The sequence below is a fragment of the Peromyscus eremicus genome, chromosome 14 (genome assembly GCF_949786415.1).
Source record: "Peromyscus eremicus chromosome 14, PerEre_H2_v1, whole genome shotgun sequence".
NCBI classification, from domain to species: Eukaryota; Metazoa; Chordata; class Mammalia; order Rodentia; family Cricetidae; genus Peromyscus; species Peromyscus eremicus.
Genome location: NC_081430.1, coordinates 38,581,776 through 38,599,261, shown reverse-complemented (window position 1 = coordinate 38,599,261; position 17,486 = coordinate 38,581,776). Strand labels below are relative to the sequence as shown.

The window sequence follows — 17,486 nt, the reverse complement described above, 5'->3', positions numbered from 1 at the left end:
AAGTGTTCCAGAATCTATTTCAGCAAGCAGCACATGGTTTCAAGGTAGTCTCTACTCTGGAGAAACCCTGCCAACTTTTCCGGCAATCAGAGCTGGAACAAGTGTCTGACTTTGTCAGTTCAATTGGATTCCTTGAAGAGTTATTGAGCTCCTTGTGTGTTCAATAATCTCTACGCTCTAAATGTTTAAATTCCAGTTAAGACATTGACAACAAGCTATCAGATCAAGTTATATATAAGCTGTGAATTAAGCATCTCTAAGAGAGTCATTCACATTCAACATGAAGTGAGCTGAGGTGGGTAGTACATCACACAACCATCTCCAAGCACCCTAGTTAGTATTTCTGATAGATAAAAAAATGTACAGCAATTAAGTTTGATAAGAGGGATAAAAAAGTATTAGTTGCTAGAAAAGGCAAAGGTGTGAAATGTCACAGGTATTTGGTGAGTCCTATGTGCCTTGTAGAAAAATCTTCCAGGAAAGCCCTAGACAATCTAAGCTAAGCCATGAGACTGCTACTTTTTCTAAATCTGGATTTTTTCAGCTCCATGGTTGCATTGGTCTTTTAATTTTCTCATGTCTGGATGTCAAGATAAACTAAAAGACGCATTAGGAAGAATGGGGGCGGGAAACTACTGATGAGTAGTTTGTTACAGCATCCTGGAGAACGTCAAATGAAGAAGAGATGAGTCAAAGGAAAAGGACAAGAGATTCTCAAGTCGAAGTGCCGCTAGAAATTCTCACAACACCCACCTCAGTGGTCAGCTGGCCCAGCACTGTCTTCTTCACAATAACATCTCAGCAAAGGTGGCTGGTGACCAGCGATGACAGATCAGGAACCTTGGTGGCATTATTCTAAGCATGAGTACAGTAAAACAATGAGGATGGAACACATGTGACATGAACATTCTTCTCTGACTGTGTGGAAATTCTCTCTCTGAAGTAACAATGAATGATTATTCACTTAGGTTTAAGCCTTCTGCTTGATAGATTCTCTTTCTCATATGCGTAGGTATTCACACCAATAAAATTGTTACATGCATTTTTTTTTCAAAACCTAACTTGTATTTAAAAATACATTTCCAACAATAGACAAGTATTTTGAAAATGGTTGTGGTTAGATAGCTTTAGGAATACACATTAAAGTTAGGGTCATACAAGCCAGTTGTTCAGCCATGCATGACCCAGATAATTTTAAGAAGGTTTAGTTTTCTGGCATTTCAGAACTATGACCTGGGAATTTAGTCTCTACCTCACTGGTCATCTTCCCCAAATCAGGGAATACTTCTTGTCACATGGATCTAATTGTTTTGTGAACTCTTGAATTTTAGGAGTAAGGTAACAAGGAGTGATGAAAAATGACTTAGTATTGGTCTGAAATAGTGGGGTCATTTCAATGTCTTCTACCTCTACTTGATTTATGAAACCATATTGTACTATATGTGTACATTTTCCTGCTTATTCACCACGACACACAAAATATTGTGTATGACTCCATCTTTGAGCGTGTGTATGTGTGTGTGTGTGTGTGTGTGTGTGTGTGTGTTACAGTCTATTACAGACAGGTAGACAGGTGAATCTCCTCCAAGCTATTTCAAAACAAATTCTCTTTAAGGAAGTCCATTTTGCTTCCACATGGCTATCAATGAAGAAAAAAAATCTGAATATCTAACAGCAACATTGTACTCAAAGAGCTGATAAGTCTCCAATGTATACACATAATGAGAGGAAAGGACATCATATCCCACACATAGGTAAAATTACCAGTTAAAAATAAGATAAATTTAAATGAATATGGATCTCTTCAGAGAAGGGATTTTAATAATGCAAATAATAAGATAATGAGATGTAAGGTGATTATTGGTGAGTGGTGCAGGCCTAATAGCCTGGCACCTGCAACTGAGGATAAATCAAATTCTGACACCAATCAATAGGGCCCCCATTCACCTCTTTCTGATAAAATATCTCAAGAAATACATACCTTTTCTTAATATCAAAGACTTAAAATCATTCCAGAGCCTGATCACATTTTTAAACAAAATGTCATTCAGGAGGATATTTATAAAGATGACAACTTCTAGAAATCTTTTTCCAGTTAATTTTGGATTTCCATGAAGGATTGCTTGTCATAACTATTCCTGGGTGGGAGTCTTGGACTTGTGCTCCCAGTTTACTGGCGCACATGAAGACTGCAATTCTGCATCTGCCTTCATTCATTTAAGTGATAAGTGGTTTCAAATTATTTTGATTTTTAAGAAAAGTTTTAAATTGTGTAACTGATTTAGTTTGCCTTATTAGAGTTTTCCTGCTTCTATTTAATGAGGCTGTAATTTCCTTTAATTTTTTTTGCTCTAATTGGGTTAGCAGTGTCTACAGAGATAGAGCAGTCTTTATTTTTAGCTCGTGTGGTGGAGCTCCTGGAGGGAAGCTGCATATCCTCCATAGCCAGGTCAGATGACAGCTTCATTTGGAAGGTGGGGAGGTGAACCGAAGCTGGCAGTGTGAAGTGGTGACTTCGGTTTGAGTGTGAGGAAGGAGCAGCGGGGGGGGGGGGGGGGGGGGGGGGGGGGGGGGGGGGGGGGCAGTCACATCTCTAAGCCTGCTTCCCACAATCCTCCTTAGCCGCACTCCCCATAGCTACAATACAAAACAATGTTAAACTATGCATTGAAGTGGTAGAGGAAGAGGAGTGGGGGTAGAGAGGGTTATTTGCAAGTATCAGAATAAAAAAAAAAAATACTCAATTTTCAGTATCTCTTCAATTTCAAAAGTTGAACCCGACCCTGCCTAATAAAGAACCTGCTTCCCATTGTACAGCAATGTAGCTCAGTAAGAAAATGTTTGGGGTAATCCAGGAGTGGCACACACCTAGCCTAATTTGCACTCTGTGACACGAACACCCATACTCATGGTCAACCACATGTCAGAGCAACAGAGGTGTATATTTTCTCTGCTTGCCTGGGTTCTAGGTGAGAACTTGGTTCTAGGTGAGATACAAAGGCAGAAAAAAAAATGATGTGTCCATGGTGATTTGAGTGAGGAATGTCCCCCATAAGTTTGTGTATTTAAATACTTGTTACCCAGTGAGTAGCACTGTTTAGGGAGTTTATATGCTTCCTAGGTACCACCTTGCTGTGGGAATCATATCACTGAAGGAAGGCTTTGGGGCTTTAAACCCTTGTCCATTTCTAGTTCACTTTCTCTGTTTTCTGCCCGTGATTGAGGATAGGAACTTTCTGCTCTGGCTGTCTGCGATGGTGCCTCCCTTGCCATTACAGACTCTCCCTCTAGAACAAGAAGCCAAAATAAACTCTTACATAAGTCACTTTTGCACATGGTATTATTTTTTCACAGCAATATAAAAGTAACACAGGGCACTTGAGTTTCTCTGGAAGGATGTCAGAAATGGTTATTATACTTCAACCTATTGACCACCCCAAAGTAAACACATTGTGGACCAATATGCTCCAAGAATATGGCTTTCATGTCAACTTCTGGGTCTTATCCCTAAGACAGTTCTCTCTCTCTCTCTCTCTCTCTCTCTCTCTCTCTCTCTCTCTCTCTCTCTCTCCCTCTCTCTCTCTCTCTCTCTCCCCCCCTCCTTGTATTCATTTTAAGATGAAAAAAATTGAAACATTTCTAGTCCTCCTCCCCCAAATAGTAACTTGCATATTCCAAGTGAGTTTAAAAAAAAAATGACATTACCTTTGGCTTCACATATAGGAAGCTACGACTCTGCAATGGTAGAAATTCTTTAACGTGGATTTATAGAGAAAAGAAACTTAGAAGATTGTTAAGATGTAAGGCAAGCTAGGGAGTCTATGTGGAAAGAGACAGAGAATGTTTATGGAGTTGGTGTCTAGATCTCTCTCTCTCTCTCTCTCTCACACACACACACACACACACACACACACACATACACACACACTCACACACAAACCCCTTTTTAACATAAACTCTTTTTAACATAAATTAAACCTAAATCTAGAGAAAGATCTAATGTCTGGGCACCCCCTAACTTCCCCTAGATCCAAGGAAACTGGGACAAAATAGTTTCTGAGTTTTTTGTTAAGGTGTTCTCAAGTCGCAGAGGCAGTGAAAGTAGTACAATGGGCTGGGCAGTGGTGGTGGCACACGCCTTTAATCCCAGCACTTGGGAGGCAGAGGCAGGAGGATCTCTGAGTCTGAGGCCAGCCTGGTCTACAGAGTGAGTTCCAGGACAGCCAGGGCTACACAGAGAAACTCTCTCTGGAAAAAAAAAAAAGAAAAAAACAACAAAGAAAAAAGAGCGGGGGAGGAAGGGAGGGAGAAAGGAAGGAAAGAAGGAAGGAAGGAAGGAAAGAAGGAAGGAAGGAAGGAAAGAAGGAAGGAAGGAAGGAAGGAAGGAAGGAAGGAAGGAAGGAAGGAAGATGGTACAATGAACAACGAAGGAAGGGTGGGTTCTTTATCATGTCAGCTTGAACTTAACAATAAAGCCCACAACTATAGAGCTAAAACTGCAGCACCTTCTTCCCAGTCGGGGACAAGCTTTGCTTGCAGACTGTCGTCTGGCCCTGTGCCTGATTCATCAACTTGCTAAGTGCTTTCCAGCCACAGGAACTTTGTTCCAGCAATCTTCTCTGACTGGAACATTCCTCCCTGGATCTGTAAAGAGCTGTCTTCTAGCCATCCCAATCTCTGTTTAACTGTCTTCTCTAAACATGATTTTGATCTTTCTGCTGCTCTGACACAGTGCATGGTTCTTTGTTCACTTGCTCACTGACCCGTTCCTCCTCCCTAAAATAAAAGCTCTTTAAAAGTAGGAGCATGCCATGCTATCACTGTTTGGACCTTCTAGCATTTAGAACAGAGATCAGAATAAATTAGTGGGATAGATCCACAGCTCTATTGCGAATGCATAATGGACATCACTGCTGGAGAGGAAGGAGTACCAGGCATCCTGGAAGGGTGGTTTTTAAGGACTTCTCCATCTGCCTGCCTCTTGTAACATCAGTGTAGGAGGCTGTCTAGTTTCAGGAGAAGGTGTAAGAGAGATGTGAGTGAATTGGCTAAAAGTGAACTTAGAACAAAGCTAAGGGCTTTGATTCAAGCAGATTAAAAAAAAAAGTAGCTTCAAGAGAGATGGGTCAGTTGGTAAAGTCCTTGCCACTCAAGCACAGGGACCTTAGTTTGGATCCCCACCCCCACCCCTTTCCTCCCCCAAAAGCCAGCAGAAACAATGTGATCTTATAAATCCAGTAGGGGCAAAGCAGAGAAAGGACGATTCCTGGTGCTTGCTAGCTAAAGAGTGAGCTCCAGGTTCAGTGATAGGCCTGGTAGAGAACAGTAGAGAAGGACGTCTATGATGTACAAATACATGTGCACTCAAATCTGTACACACATATACTTACCACACACAAGAACATACACACACATGCACTCACATACAAACGTAAAATAAAAATAGTGGGCTTTGTGAAGGAAGTCATATTGCCTCCCTGCACCTCTCCCTAGTCATCACAGAAAGAATTCCAAGGTCAGCCTCCTAAGGATGGACTATGAGGGGACAATTGGTCAAGCTACACACCTATTTTTGAAGGCTCTTGGGAACTTAGGAGGTTCCTTCTTTCTTGATTGTCTTTGAAATGCATTGACTAACCACATGATAAAAGGAAGAATATTTGAACAGTATCTCTCTAAAAAACATCCCCCCTCCCCCAGTGTACCCACCCATCTAAAAATATAGAAAAGTAAATAGAGTGCAGGGGAAATGTGGCTTCCCTAAGAAAACCCATTTCCAGAGTCGATCTCTGCACCCTTCTGAAGGCTTCAAAATGCCGCTTTCCACCTCCGCACAGATGATGAAATGCCATCACTTGACTACTGAGTTGTTCCTCATTTGTCAACAGAGAAGCTGCTAAATTGCTACCCTGAGCAAATTTACATAGAAATTACCAATGATACTCAGCAAACGAAGGAAGGAATTACAACAGAGGGGCGTGTAAGCCTTGGAAGTCAGCTCCCTCCCAGAGAGCTGCTGCTGGCTTCTGCACCTCTCAGTCAGGGCTGTTGCTGCCATAAGAGAAGGTAGGGAGCCTGGGAAACTGAAAAATCATTGGCCGAGTCCCCGTGCTCCTACCCTTTTGTGCTCATCTGGCTGCATTTTAAATCTAGCTGGCTAATTCACTGATCTACCTCCTCCCCCTCATATGTTTTTTTTCTGAGGTAAACCCTTCCACACAGGAGACAGGAGATTGCTCTTAATTAGAGTTTCACACCCATCACTAAAGGTTAATTGCTCAGTTGTCTTTGTTCTCCTCAGCCTCAGAAGTGGCTGGCTGATCACCGGTATTCGTAGCCATGCTTCATGAAGTGGACAGACCCCTTGTGGAATTCTCAGGGCCACCTTGCCTCCTCCCTGGGCAAATTACCACTTCCTCCAAATTCCTAGACTCCAGGGAGTTGCCATTCAAGACTCAAATAGGACTTTCCTGAGGTCTGCCCAAACAGATGGAACCTGCTTTATTGTCCCGATTCCCACATCCTTTCAGAATTGCACAATAGCCTCAGTTTCCCCAGGTGGTGATTTTGCTCTCTAGGAGGAATTTGCTAATACACTATCTTCCACAAGTTCTTCAAAACCTGCCCTCCAAAGTCTTCCACTTCAGATGACTGCCATCCTCCCAAAGTCCACTCCTGATAAGCCCATATTGCTTCCCGTGTTAGCACACTGAGTACCACACTCCGGCAGGAATGAAAATAAAATAGAATGAAACTGAATTGGATGCCCATGCCAGTCACATGCCTCTGTGTTTGCCATGTATTTCAATGTCCAGATATACTTCTTTAAAAATTGGCCAATTCTGTATTGGTGTGTCTGACAACCTATACCATAGTGCTATACATCAAAGCTATTCCCTGTAGTTGGGTATTAGTCAAGAGCATGGGTCAGCTGCCTGGGTTCTGACCACCCATCCTTTGCCCCTCCCCCTTCCCCTCTCTCACTCTCCCCCTTCTTCTCTACAGGTTCTTATGTAGCCATAGTTGATGCCAAATTCACTATGTAGCCAGGGGTGCCCTTAAACTCCTGATAATCCTGTCTCCATCTCTCAAGTACTGGGATTACAAATATGCGCCACCAAGTTCAATTAATGTGGTACTGAGATCAGACCCCAGGCTTTGTGTATGTTAGTAATGCCCTTCCAACTTTGAATTCAGAGCCATCTGCATGTCTCCGCTTCCAGGATGCTGGGATGAAAGGCGTAGCCACCATGCTTGTCTGAATCCTAGTTTCGTTAGCAGAAAATTGCAGATGCATCATAGTGTGTACATCATAGACAGGCCTATGAAGAGTGGATGAAAAAATATATGCCAATCATTGCCTCAATAAAAGCTGTGGCTGCTACTTTCTATTACATTATAATGCCTATTTTAATGCCAGGCACACACTAGGAAGTGACTACCTGTTGTCTGGCTGAACCTACGTCTATAGTCACTCACAGAGAAAAACAAGGCAGAAAAATTACCCCTGGAAATGCCCTGATACATATGTCCCCCAGTCTTCTCAATGCCAAAAACATCCCTTCTAAACAAACAAACAACAACAACAACAAAAAGACTGCAAAGAATTGCAGTGAAGCTCTGAATTAGGAACAAAAATATTTGGGGAACCATTAAGCACTTACGTTTTGTGATAGGTGCTGTAAGCAGGAGCAAGCCATTGGCTATTGATTGTTGTACCTGGTGAGTCCTACCAACATGGGAACAGCAGTTAGTGTAAGATGAACAAGGCAACTTGCTGAGGAAAGAACACAGCTTTGAACTGTGTCTCTGTGGTTCAGTAGCTGCATGCACATGCACCTGTGAAGCCACAGTTCTATGTCTCTCCTTCCTTATCTGTAACACTAGAAAAGGGATTCACTGGTTTACTATGCCACCAGCCCTGTGAAGATATTAGCAAGTCATGCCTGCCATCTCCTTCTTACCCTCTGCCACAGGACTCCAAAGGGGAGTTTGGAACTACAAAACAGAAAGACATGCATTACTGATTGATTACAGTGCAATAAACACGCAGGTGCCAGGGTAAGCCCATCTAAGACCAAAGGAAACTCTTCATTTCTCTTACTAGAGGGAGTGCTTCTGTCTACAAAAGAGTAATGCTGAAAACACGTTTGACGAGGACCACACAGCAGAGTCAAACACAAACACACCAGAGTATCCACTCATAGAAGACCACGAGGCTGAAATGAAGCTGGCTTAGCACATGGATGGGTCCCTGTAGCCCCAACAAAAGCTCCTTAAAAACTCTCCACACTAAAGAGGCAGGATCATAGCATCCCTAGCACTCTCTGCACAGAGGGGAGAATAATAGCTTCTTTACTATTTAATCTATTCTGAGATCAACACTAGATTATGGGATGCAGAACTCAATGAGATAAGACTTTGGTGTGATGCCAAAGTTAAGTCTGAAACTTCCCAACGGGAGTGTTTCATGAAGAGAAGTAACAAAGAGTAATTGTTAAATGGTCTAAGGGAAATTTTTGGAAAGAGATTCAAGGATGCAAATCTCAGTTCTACCCTTTACCCAAATAACTACACATGAATCAAGACTTGATATGGATTTAAGGTACACGACGCCTTATGAGTCTCAATGACGGTGCTAAGTGTGCTTGTAACACTCAGGAGAACTCTGAATCGTGCCCTTTGATGAGGAGACAGGCTTTCAATTTAAATGATTCATCTGAAAAGAGTCTCCCACACAGGAAATTGCATGAAACTTAATTCATTTACCTAAAAAGGATAAAGGATTGAGTCAAGCCAAGGAGAATTCAAACATCAATTCTCCAGGATTTATGACGGAGATCTTGAATAACCTAATTTTTAAATCCATTAACTCTTACTAAGTGGAAAAAAATAAAAGAATGAGGTGATGGGAGAAATGAAAAACTGAGAAGAGAGGAAAAAGAGGGCAGAGAAAAGGGTAGGAAAGAAGAAAGGGAAAATGGAGACAGAAGGAAGTAGAAAGAAAACACTAAGGAGATAAGCATATTTTGGTTTGAGAGAAAAGTGAACTCACTAGAAATCAAGTGGTCAAGAAAAGGCACACGCTTCCAAAACTGCTCCAGAAGGAAAGCACTTCAGAAGAACAGTGGAGGGGTGCCTTGATAGCATGTCACAGAACAGCACTTCATCTGCTACCCTGACATAACAAGTCACCTGCTCAGCAAAAACTACCTGGACAGCTGGGATGTAGTTCCACGCCACTGGAGATGGTTACTCTACTGTCAAGCACCATACTTGGTGTAAGGCCCCTAAAATTCCTAAGTTAACTTGAGGTGATGGTCCAGGTATAAGTTAAACAATTTTATTTGTTCCTGTTCCACTCTACTCCCAGAAGTCAAACAACCACAGAGATGCATGAAAACCTTTTAGCAGGAAAGTCAAACTCAACTCACACGGGAGCTGGGAAGCAGACATATGTGTGAATTAAGCCCAGCATTGTACAGTGATGGTGGTAAGGCCTATGTTGAAGCAGAGATAGTACATCAACCTAGTGTTATCTAAGTATTGGATAAACACATGAGTTCAAGACTAGATGGCTAGATGGTATGCCAGAGGATGCCTGCCTGCAATGCTTACAAGAGAAAGCGAATTCAACGTTTTTCAGTTGTGAGGATAAACGTCTCACAGTCAAGCATCCTTCTAAATGATGAAATGTTTTCTACAAGGTAACTATCACAGTCCTTTTTTTTTCATTCAATCCACCTTTATAAGCTTAAATTAATCCTCTTTGAAAACACAGGCAAACTGTTGTCTTAAGACTTCCATGAAAAATATGTTTATTCCCTGCCTAGAGGTATGTATTCTTCTAGAGAGAAACCATGGCACACAGAAGTCTCTGCAAAAGTTTCCATGCATTCATATTTAGTTAATATGAATAATTACATAGGTAGAAAAATATTTGTTTTTCTTTTTTTTTTTTGGAAAGGTAACCAAACCCTCGTGTCAAACGTCTGTAAAATGGAGGGAAATCACTCTGCAGCAAGCAAACTCATCACAACTGCTCCCAGCTTTTAGATCTTAAAGCAATCAGCCAGCTAATATTTATTCTACAGTATAGACAAAAGTCTACCTTCTGTCAAGGGGAAGAGAATGAATTGTTTTCCCATAATGGTGTTTTCTTTTCAATCAATTTCCCTTCAAGCTTGATTTAAGAAGGTACCATGTCAGAACCTTAGCCTGGTGGATGAAGTCTGGGACAGTTCCCCATCAAAGGTGAAAATTATGAGCGAGGCAAACCTGCAGCGTTCAGTGTGGAAGCCACAGTGCCCCCTTCTCTGCTTCGCTCACTTGCTCTCTTTTTCTTTCCTGTCAGTTGCAAGTGTTTACAGAGTTCCACAAAGCTCTCAGGAGCCAAAATGAAAAGGCTGAGCTAAACCAAAGATTTTGAACACAGGCAAGGAAATCTTCTAAGTTTTTTTTCCTGCCACTGTAACTATATTTAAATTCAAACATGTAGACTCTATGTTGGGCACCAAGATCCCGGGGGTTCCAAAGGATGAGTGGGTTAGGCTAGGAACATTCTGTCCTCAAGGGACTTACAGCTGAGGATGGTAAGGAACTCCTACCAGACAGCAGAGGATGAGCAGAACTACATTTGCATGAAAACACCCATTGTACTGTAATGAAGAGACAAATGAATAGATGGAATTCTTCTGCTAAATCTCATCTACATTGAAGGGTGTGATTTACTTTTATGTCTTAGTTACAGTTCTACTTATCAACACATTTGCCTAAGAAATTTCCTGTCCCTTCTATTGCAGTATTCTGTATTTATCAGTTGCTAAGCCCTCACATTTGTTCCCTCTTTCTCACCTCCTTGGTCACTTCCTTAGACTCAATAGTCATCTTAAAATCAAGAAATGGCTTGACAGTTGTCACAGGTCCCAGCATTTGTTCACCATGTTGCTGTCAGAACTGTCCTTTTAAATCACATATCTGGTCATAGCATGGTTCTAATAATGCTCAAATAGTATCAAGTTCCCTTGAAACTCCTTAACCTGGAAGGCAAGGTATATCTTGAGCTGACGACAACAGCTACTTTGCCACACTTCAGTCTGAACTATTCGGGATTATTCAATATTTATTTAGTATCATTGCTCAAATGTGCTCTTCAGTCTGAAAGACCCTCATCTATCCCCTTCTATCAGCCCTTCTCTCTGGACACAGGACTACCCATCACCTTCTATTCAGTTCAAATGGCACACTCAAGGGAAGTATTTCTTTCTATATGTTCATATAGTGCTTTATGTGTTCCTCAATGAGTAGTGGTATAGATAAGTTGACTGGCAAGTTCTCAACAGATGCTCATGTTGGCTAATAATTAAGTCAGAAGTGATTGATTTGTTTGTGACACCTTCATAAGATGGTATCTAATGGGATATACTAAATATATATAGAAAGTTGCAGACTTCCAGAGAGGTCATTTAGTATTATACATTGGCTGTCACTTCAGTGACACTTAAAATCTTAAACAAATGCATTGCTTTTGCATTAAGGCAAGGCCTGGACTTAAAACTCAGACTCTACAAGGATATTCCATAGAATAAATAGTAGCAAAACCAAAATACCAGAGCAAAGTACTGTTAGGTATGGTGATATTTTATTTGTATTAAAATGTTATTTGTATGTTAGTAAATAAAGTTGCCCGGGGGACAGAGCTATTAGCAAGCCATAGGAAAGAAGGGCAGTGGTGGTGTACGCTTGTAATCCTAGCACTTGGTAGGCAGAGCTGGGTAAGTCTCTGTGTGTTCAGGGATACAGCCATTATTGGATACACATGCCTTTAATCTCAATACCAAGCATGGAAAACCTGGAGGCCTATACAGACAGGCCGTGACTAGGCGGTCATGTGGTTGGGTTTACAACCAATGAGAAGGCAGAACAGGAACACTATATAAAGACTTTAACACAGGGGTAGTTCTGAGTCGGAGAGGTAGGACCACTGCAGGAGGGCGGGTAAGGTTTTAGCTCTTAGCTCTGACCTCTTGGCTTTCTTCTTTGCATTGGTTCTGTGTTTCTTATTTAATAAGAAGGTTGGTTACATCTACAGTTAGGAGCAATCACTGGCCTAAAAGACTAGAGTCCTTAGTTCCGGTACCTCTCACACTGTTTACGGAGCCTGAGAATGCCCAAAGACAAGTCAGATAACCTCCTCACTCCTGTTAGTTTCTGTTTGTCTTTAATAAAATGGGGATTAACTTATTTGCTCTAAATACATCTAGGGGATGTGGCAAGGATCAAAGTGTAATAACTAGTGTAGCTTACCTTTATTGAGTGTGTATAAGGAGCTGTGTAGAATGCTAAGCGCAATCACTAAATAACTCATTTAAGAGTGGCATCAAGGGAAGTAGTCAACAGTGACAGAGGTTAAAGGGACAATCGTTGACAAGAAAGGAAGATTTGGCAGAGGTAGATACAATATGCTTTTAAAGCAATGCAGGCATCTGGAGCTTTCTTAGAGACTCTTGTGGCTGTAGAAATCTATCACTGGGGCAGGCTTCACTTTTATTTTTTCTTTGAGTTCATCACACTAAAAATTCTTCTAATGGAGTCACCTGAAGTTGAAAAATTCCACTGCTCTATTTGACAAGGTGACACTGCTATATCTTACATCTTTGCTCATTTTCTTCATTTCTCAGTGCTTGTCTTAAATTAATGTCTTCTTTAAAGTACATATACACTGTTAAGGTGATATCTCATCAACTTGATTGACTATGGAATCAACTAATAACTCTGTTACTCGATGGGTCTTAGAGGGCATTTACAGGAAGGACTAAATGTACAGGAAGAACCTTTCCCCAGAGTAGGCAGCACTTTCTTCAGGTCCAAGGGAGAAATTGCTTTTTCCCTGCCTGACTGCACATTGCTGGGGAATGCATGTACCTTTTGCTGCCCTATCACCATCTACGCTGACATCAGAACCCAACTTCTTCTACTTCCTCATGTGGATTAAGGACCCTGAAGACAGGAAGCTCTCCAGGAATACTTCAAGCTACCATGACTTCATCAGGACCACTGAGGCATCCAGTCTGTAGGAGTAAGCAGTTGCTGGGTTCTCAGCCTCTCCAGTATATAGACAATCATTTTTAGACTATTCAGTCTAAACATAAGCTAATTTAATAAAAGTCTTTTGTAATATGTTATATGTAACTGATAGAATATGTTCATTCTATCAGTTCTGTTCCTCTAGAAAATCCTGGCTAATATACATATAGATGCCCATATTGTATAAAATCTGTATATATATTTGTGTTTGTGTTTATATAATGGAGTTTTGCATTTCCATTATGGACATGTAACACATTCCTGTTGGAAGGCCAAATACTAGTGATCTTAAGGCACTCCAAAAGTGTTACTAATACAAATAATGTCTTTATTGATTGAATTTAACTGTCCAAGAATTAAAGGGAAGAAAGGAAAAAGTAGCAAGTTTTCTTATACTCCCAAATATCTGTGTTCACACCTCCTTGTTGTGCTGGTCATGCTAATTTAGGTGACTTTTGTCTCCACTTATCTTTTTTTTTTTTTTGTCAGCAAAATGCTACTAAAGATCACTTAATTCCAATCCCCCTTTCCACGAAGATGGTATTAACAGTTGCTACCTGCCAATGTTACAGCTAAGAAAAAATGATTACCCACTTATAATCAGGAGGCACAATGAGAGTGATCACAAGCAACCTCACCCCATTACTAGCCGTTCTTGAAGGGTACAGAGCACCTCACCTTTCAGCTTGTTCAGAAAAGGCAAAGAAAAAGTCATGCTTCTAAATCTCCCAAACCCCAGTATTTATCTGTCTCGGACATATGTAGGGACCCAGTATTAAAATTTGAATTAGCTTAAAACAAAGACTTCCAGTTCACGTAAGCACTATATGTCCAAACAAAGCATTTATAGTCAGTTTCCCAATTCTCTGAGAGAGAGAATGCAGAAGAATCATTTTCCCATGGCATCTTCATGGCCTGTTTCCCCGGGCTCCAATCCAAGCAATGCGAAGAGGCAGAAACTAATAGATAATGAAGCAAATGGATTTAGTTTGAGTGACAAACAATTTTAGTGTCTTCTGGAAAACAGAAACAAATATAGCTTCCAAACATGAACAAAAGAGGTTTTCTTCACATCATTTCCTGTGTTTCTATTGCCAGTTGCATATATGCATATGTGATTTGTGTAAGCTATTATTTCTGAGGAAACCTTGGAGTGTTCAATTCTAGTAGTGTTTAGTTCTAAAAGTGAACTCAAATTCAGCTTGTGATATGAAATCATGATAATATTGATTTTTATTTTATTTTGAAGGTTTTCTAGACTGTTGTAAAAGTCATCCACTACTGAAAAAGAAAATTTAATCATTAACTAAGCACTTTCAAACATAATGTGAAATTTTCTGCAATCTGAAATAAAGCTAAAGAGGCATCTAGCTAATGAGGGGTTTAAGTGAGCCATTTAAAACAAGTCACGGGTCTTCTAGATAGCCATTTGATATTTGCAAAATTATAGAGCAGGCATGTCACTGAACATTTGCATTAAGCATGACATGAGAATAAACTTTCACTTAACAATTTACTGGATAACAGTGAAATCCATAAGACTCCTATCTAGAATATGGATGATTTTGTTTATAAAGACCCATTTCTTTTCCTTACCGCAGAATATGCTGGATATCAAGGCACATGGTGCAGGCATATGCATATACAAATAAGCACACATGTCTCTACTGACTGGATGACCAAGAGAACTCTTGGAGTGTTGTGTGACAAGATAGGGGAGCATTACAAATAAAACCATGTCCTTCATTTTTGAAAGTCAGTAGATAAACCTTTACATGGAGATCAGTTGTGATATTCATCCCTCAAAGAAGATCCAGAAATGATTATTGTTCAGTTATCTAGAAGTGCTATATTGTTCTCATATGATTCTATCATTACTCAATACAAGACACAATTAAATTCATGTTGATGAAGCCATTGTCCTTGTCAATGAAAAAGAATACTATGTTACAGGGTTGGAAAGGACTTGGAGAAGACAGGTATTTTGCAAATTCTTTATGAGGTCACCACTGGCAGGCCCCTGACTTCTAGAGAAAAACAGCTCTTCCTATGATGGCTTTTCTAATTGCCTCTGCTTTGGAAGTAGCTTTGTTTATTTTCCTTCAACTTAGGTGTACTACTTTCTGAAATAAAGAAAAACCTGCAGTTAGAACAGAAATTTTAATTCTTGTTTCAGGATATTTTCATATATCTAGAACATTTTCTGCCTTGGTGTGCTATACAAGTTCAACCTCATTCATTACTTTCAGCCTCCTTACATTTCCTAGTGGTTTTCAACAGGATGTACAATCAGTCATTTGCATTCTGCCCAATGATTTCTGCCCCAAAATTTACAACTTGCATCAAGCCTTAGTCCTATAAATCCCAATTACACAATGACCTTAATGATTAGGCCATAAAGATTCACATATCTATCATACCCCCCACCCTTTTAGAGTCACAGAACACCACAATAACTTATTTTCAATGACTCCAGTGCTTTCTACAATATAGTAACCATGTTAGCTAGACAACAACATGGTACATTGAAGCCTTATTTCTCTTTCCAAGCCTTAATCAAGGAGTATTCTTTACAATAAAATTTGAAAGAATACCATCATGACCCCCTTCCCCTAGCAAATGAGCTACTGAAAGCTGATGACCACTAAGGAAGATGAATCAGTTTTATTTAAAAGGTGTGGTCCCTGGAAGGTAGACTATGCTCTAGTGGATAGCCCCACATGCATGCACACATGAGCATCACTAATTGGGCTGAATGACTTAACTGAAAAGATAAAAGAAGACGATGTGAAGTTGGGAGAGAGAGAATTGGGGGAGATTGGATCCAGGAGAACTTAGAGATAGAGAGTAGGGGGTGAATATAACCAAAATACATTGCAAGCATGTAATAAATGCTCCAAGAATAAATACAGATATAATATTAAACAAAATATTTACTTAAAAGTATCACTTATTAACAATTTCTAGAATTTTCAAAATATCTGCCTAGTAAAGTGCTTTTCTTCACAGAAATGCTACTGTTTTGCTTTCTAGAGAGAGATTTGGACTGGGGTGAGAGGTTCCCAACACAAGACTTACCACGGAGAATGGCTGGCCTTCTCCAAAGATAATGAAATGCCAATGTGAACTTCTGAGGGTCAAACTTTCATGGAACCTTTTGATCTGCTCCTTTGAATGAATAAAGTTATCCTATACCCCGATATGTAAGAAAATATATGGCAGAAAATAGAAAAAGAAAAGAAAAATGCAATTCAAAGCATGAATTTCATAGTTCTGCCATTTTAGGGGGCTGTGACACTAGTCAAAACCTTTGGTTTTTACTTTCTTGGAGTAGGAAATGGGTGATCTATAAATAGCCTACATAGTATTTGTAGATGAAAAAGAGAAAATAAATATAAAAGCACTGTTGTCAAATGGTAAAGCACTAAAAGACCTGAACTATTTTATTAGAACTGGTTTATATAACACTGGATTTCTGTTATTACTCACTCTTTGCAAGTGGTTGGGTTTTAGTATTGTTTGAAGTGCTCTGCATGAGCGTTCACGATTCCAGACATTAGCGTTATGTCTCGGGTTCTCAGGTGGGGTGTATGTGTAAGTTCGTGTGCAGAGGCGGTGTGCATCACTTTTCATAATTGATTCACACCCAAATGCTAGCTTTCAAGAGGCAGAGCAATGTAGGCAGTAGCTGTTTCGACAGCACGCAGTGACTCCGATGACAAGCAAATTTTCTGCAGGAACAGAACAGTCTCCTGTCACCTTCCTCCAGATGAAGGCCAAAATACTGCAGAAATAACAGATGGTGAGAAGCTGGGACCTAATTGAAAATCTACCTATTGAGACAAGCAGCAAATGCTTCAGAACTTCAGAGTAAGCCTTTCCTCTCTAAGCAGGCAGCAGGCAGAATCCAGAAGCACAGTAACAAAATAGATTGATGTCTTATTTTGTTGGATGGATATCTGTCCACTCCTGAGACTTCATGTTCTCCAAATAGCTACAAGGGCAATAGCAAATTAAGAGAACGTAGTTCTACCAAAGCATTTCAGAACTGGAAGTCCTCTCTCATCTGTGGGTTGTTCCCTTAGTCTCAGAGAATCTTTGCTGTACCCAATTGCAAGCATCTTACAACAGTATTAGTGAACAGTCTAGAGGACAGGCTATTACTGACTTGATATTTTGCTTCATGTCTTACAGTGTTTCTGCTTGCCTATATAACCTTCTGATTTCCTTTCTAATCTTGGTATACAAACACCACCAGTCTCTGGGGAACACTCCATTGACTTTTAAATTTGGAGTTGGATCATTTTCTTTTTTGACTATCACAAAGCACTCTGAGGTACAGCACACACCTTGGCCCTGTTGTAAGAGGGGCAAGCCTGGGATTAGCAGGGTAACAACCA

The 17,486-nt window shown here is 40.3% G+C and overlaps 1 protein-coding gene and 1 long non-coding RNA gene across 13 annotated transcripts in view; both read right to left on the bottom strand.

Moving 5' to 3' along the window:
- The window catches only part of LOC131924656 (uncharacterized), an 18,393-nt gene extending 17,515 nt beyond the window's left edge, over window positions 1-878 (bottom strand). For both annotated transcript variants that reach the window (XR_009382983.1, XR_009382984.1), the window contains exon 1: window positions 754-878. This is a non-coding gene — a long non-coding RNA (uncharacterized LOC131924656). The remainder of the gene's footprint in view (window positions 1-753) is intronic.
- The window catches only part of Nrxn3 (neurexin 3), a 1,488,381-nt gene that overhangs the window by 645,745 nt on the left and 825,150 nt on the right, over window positions 1-17,486 (bottom strand). The window lies entirely within an intron of this gene.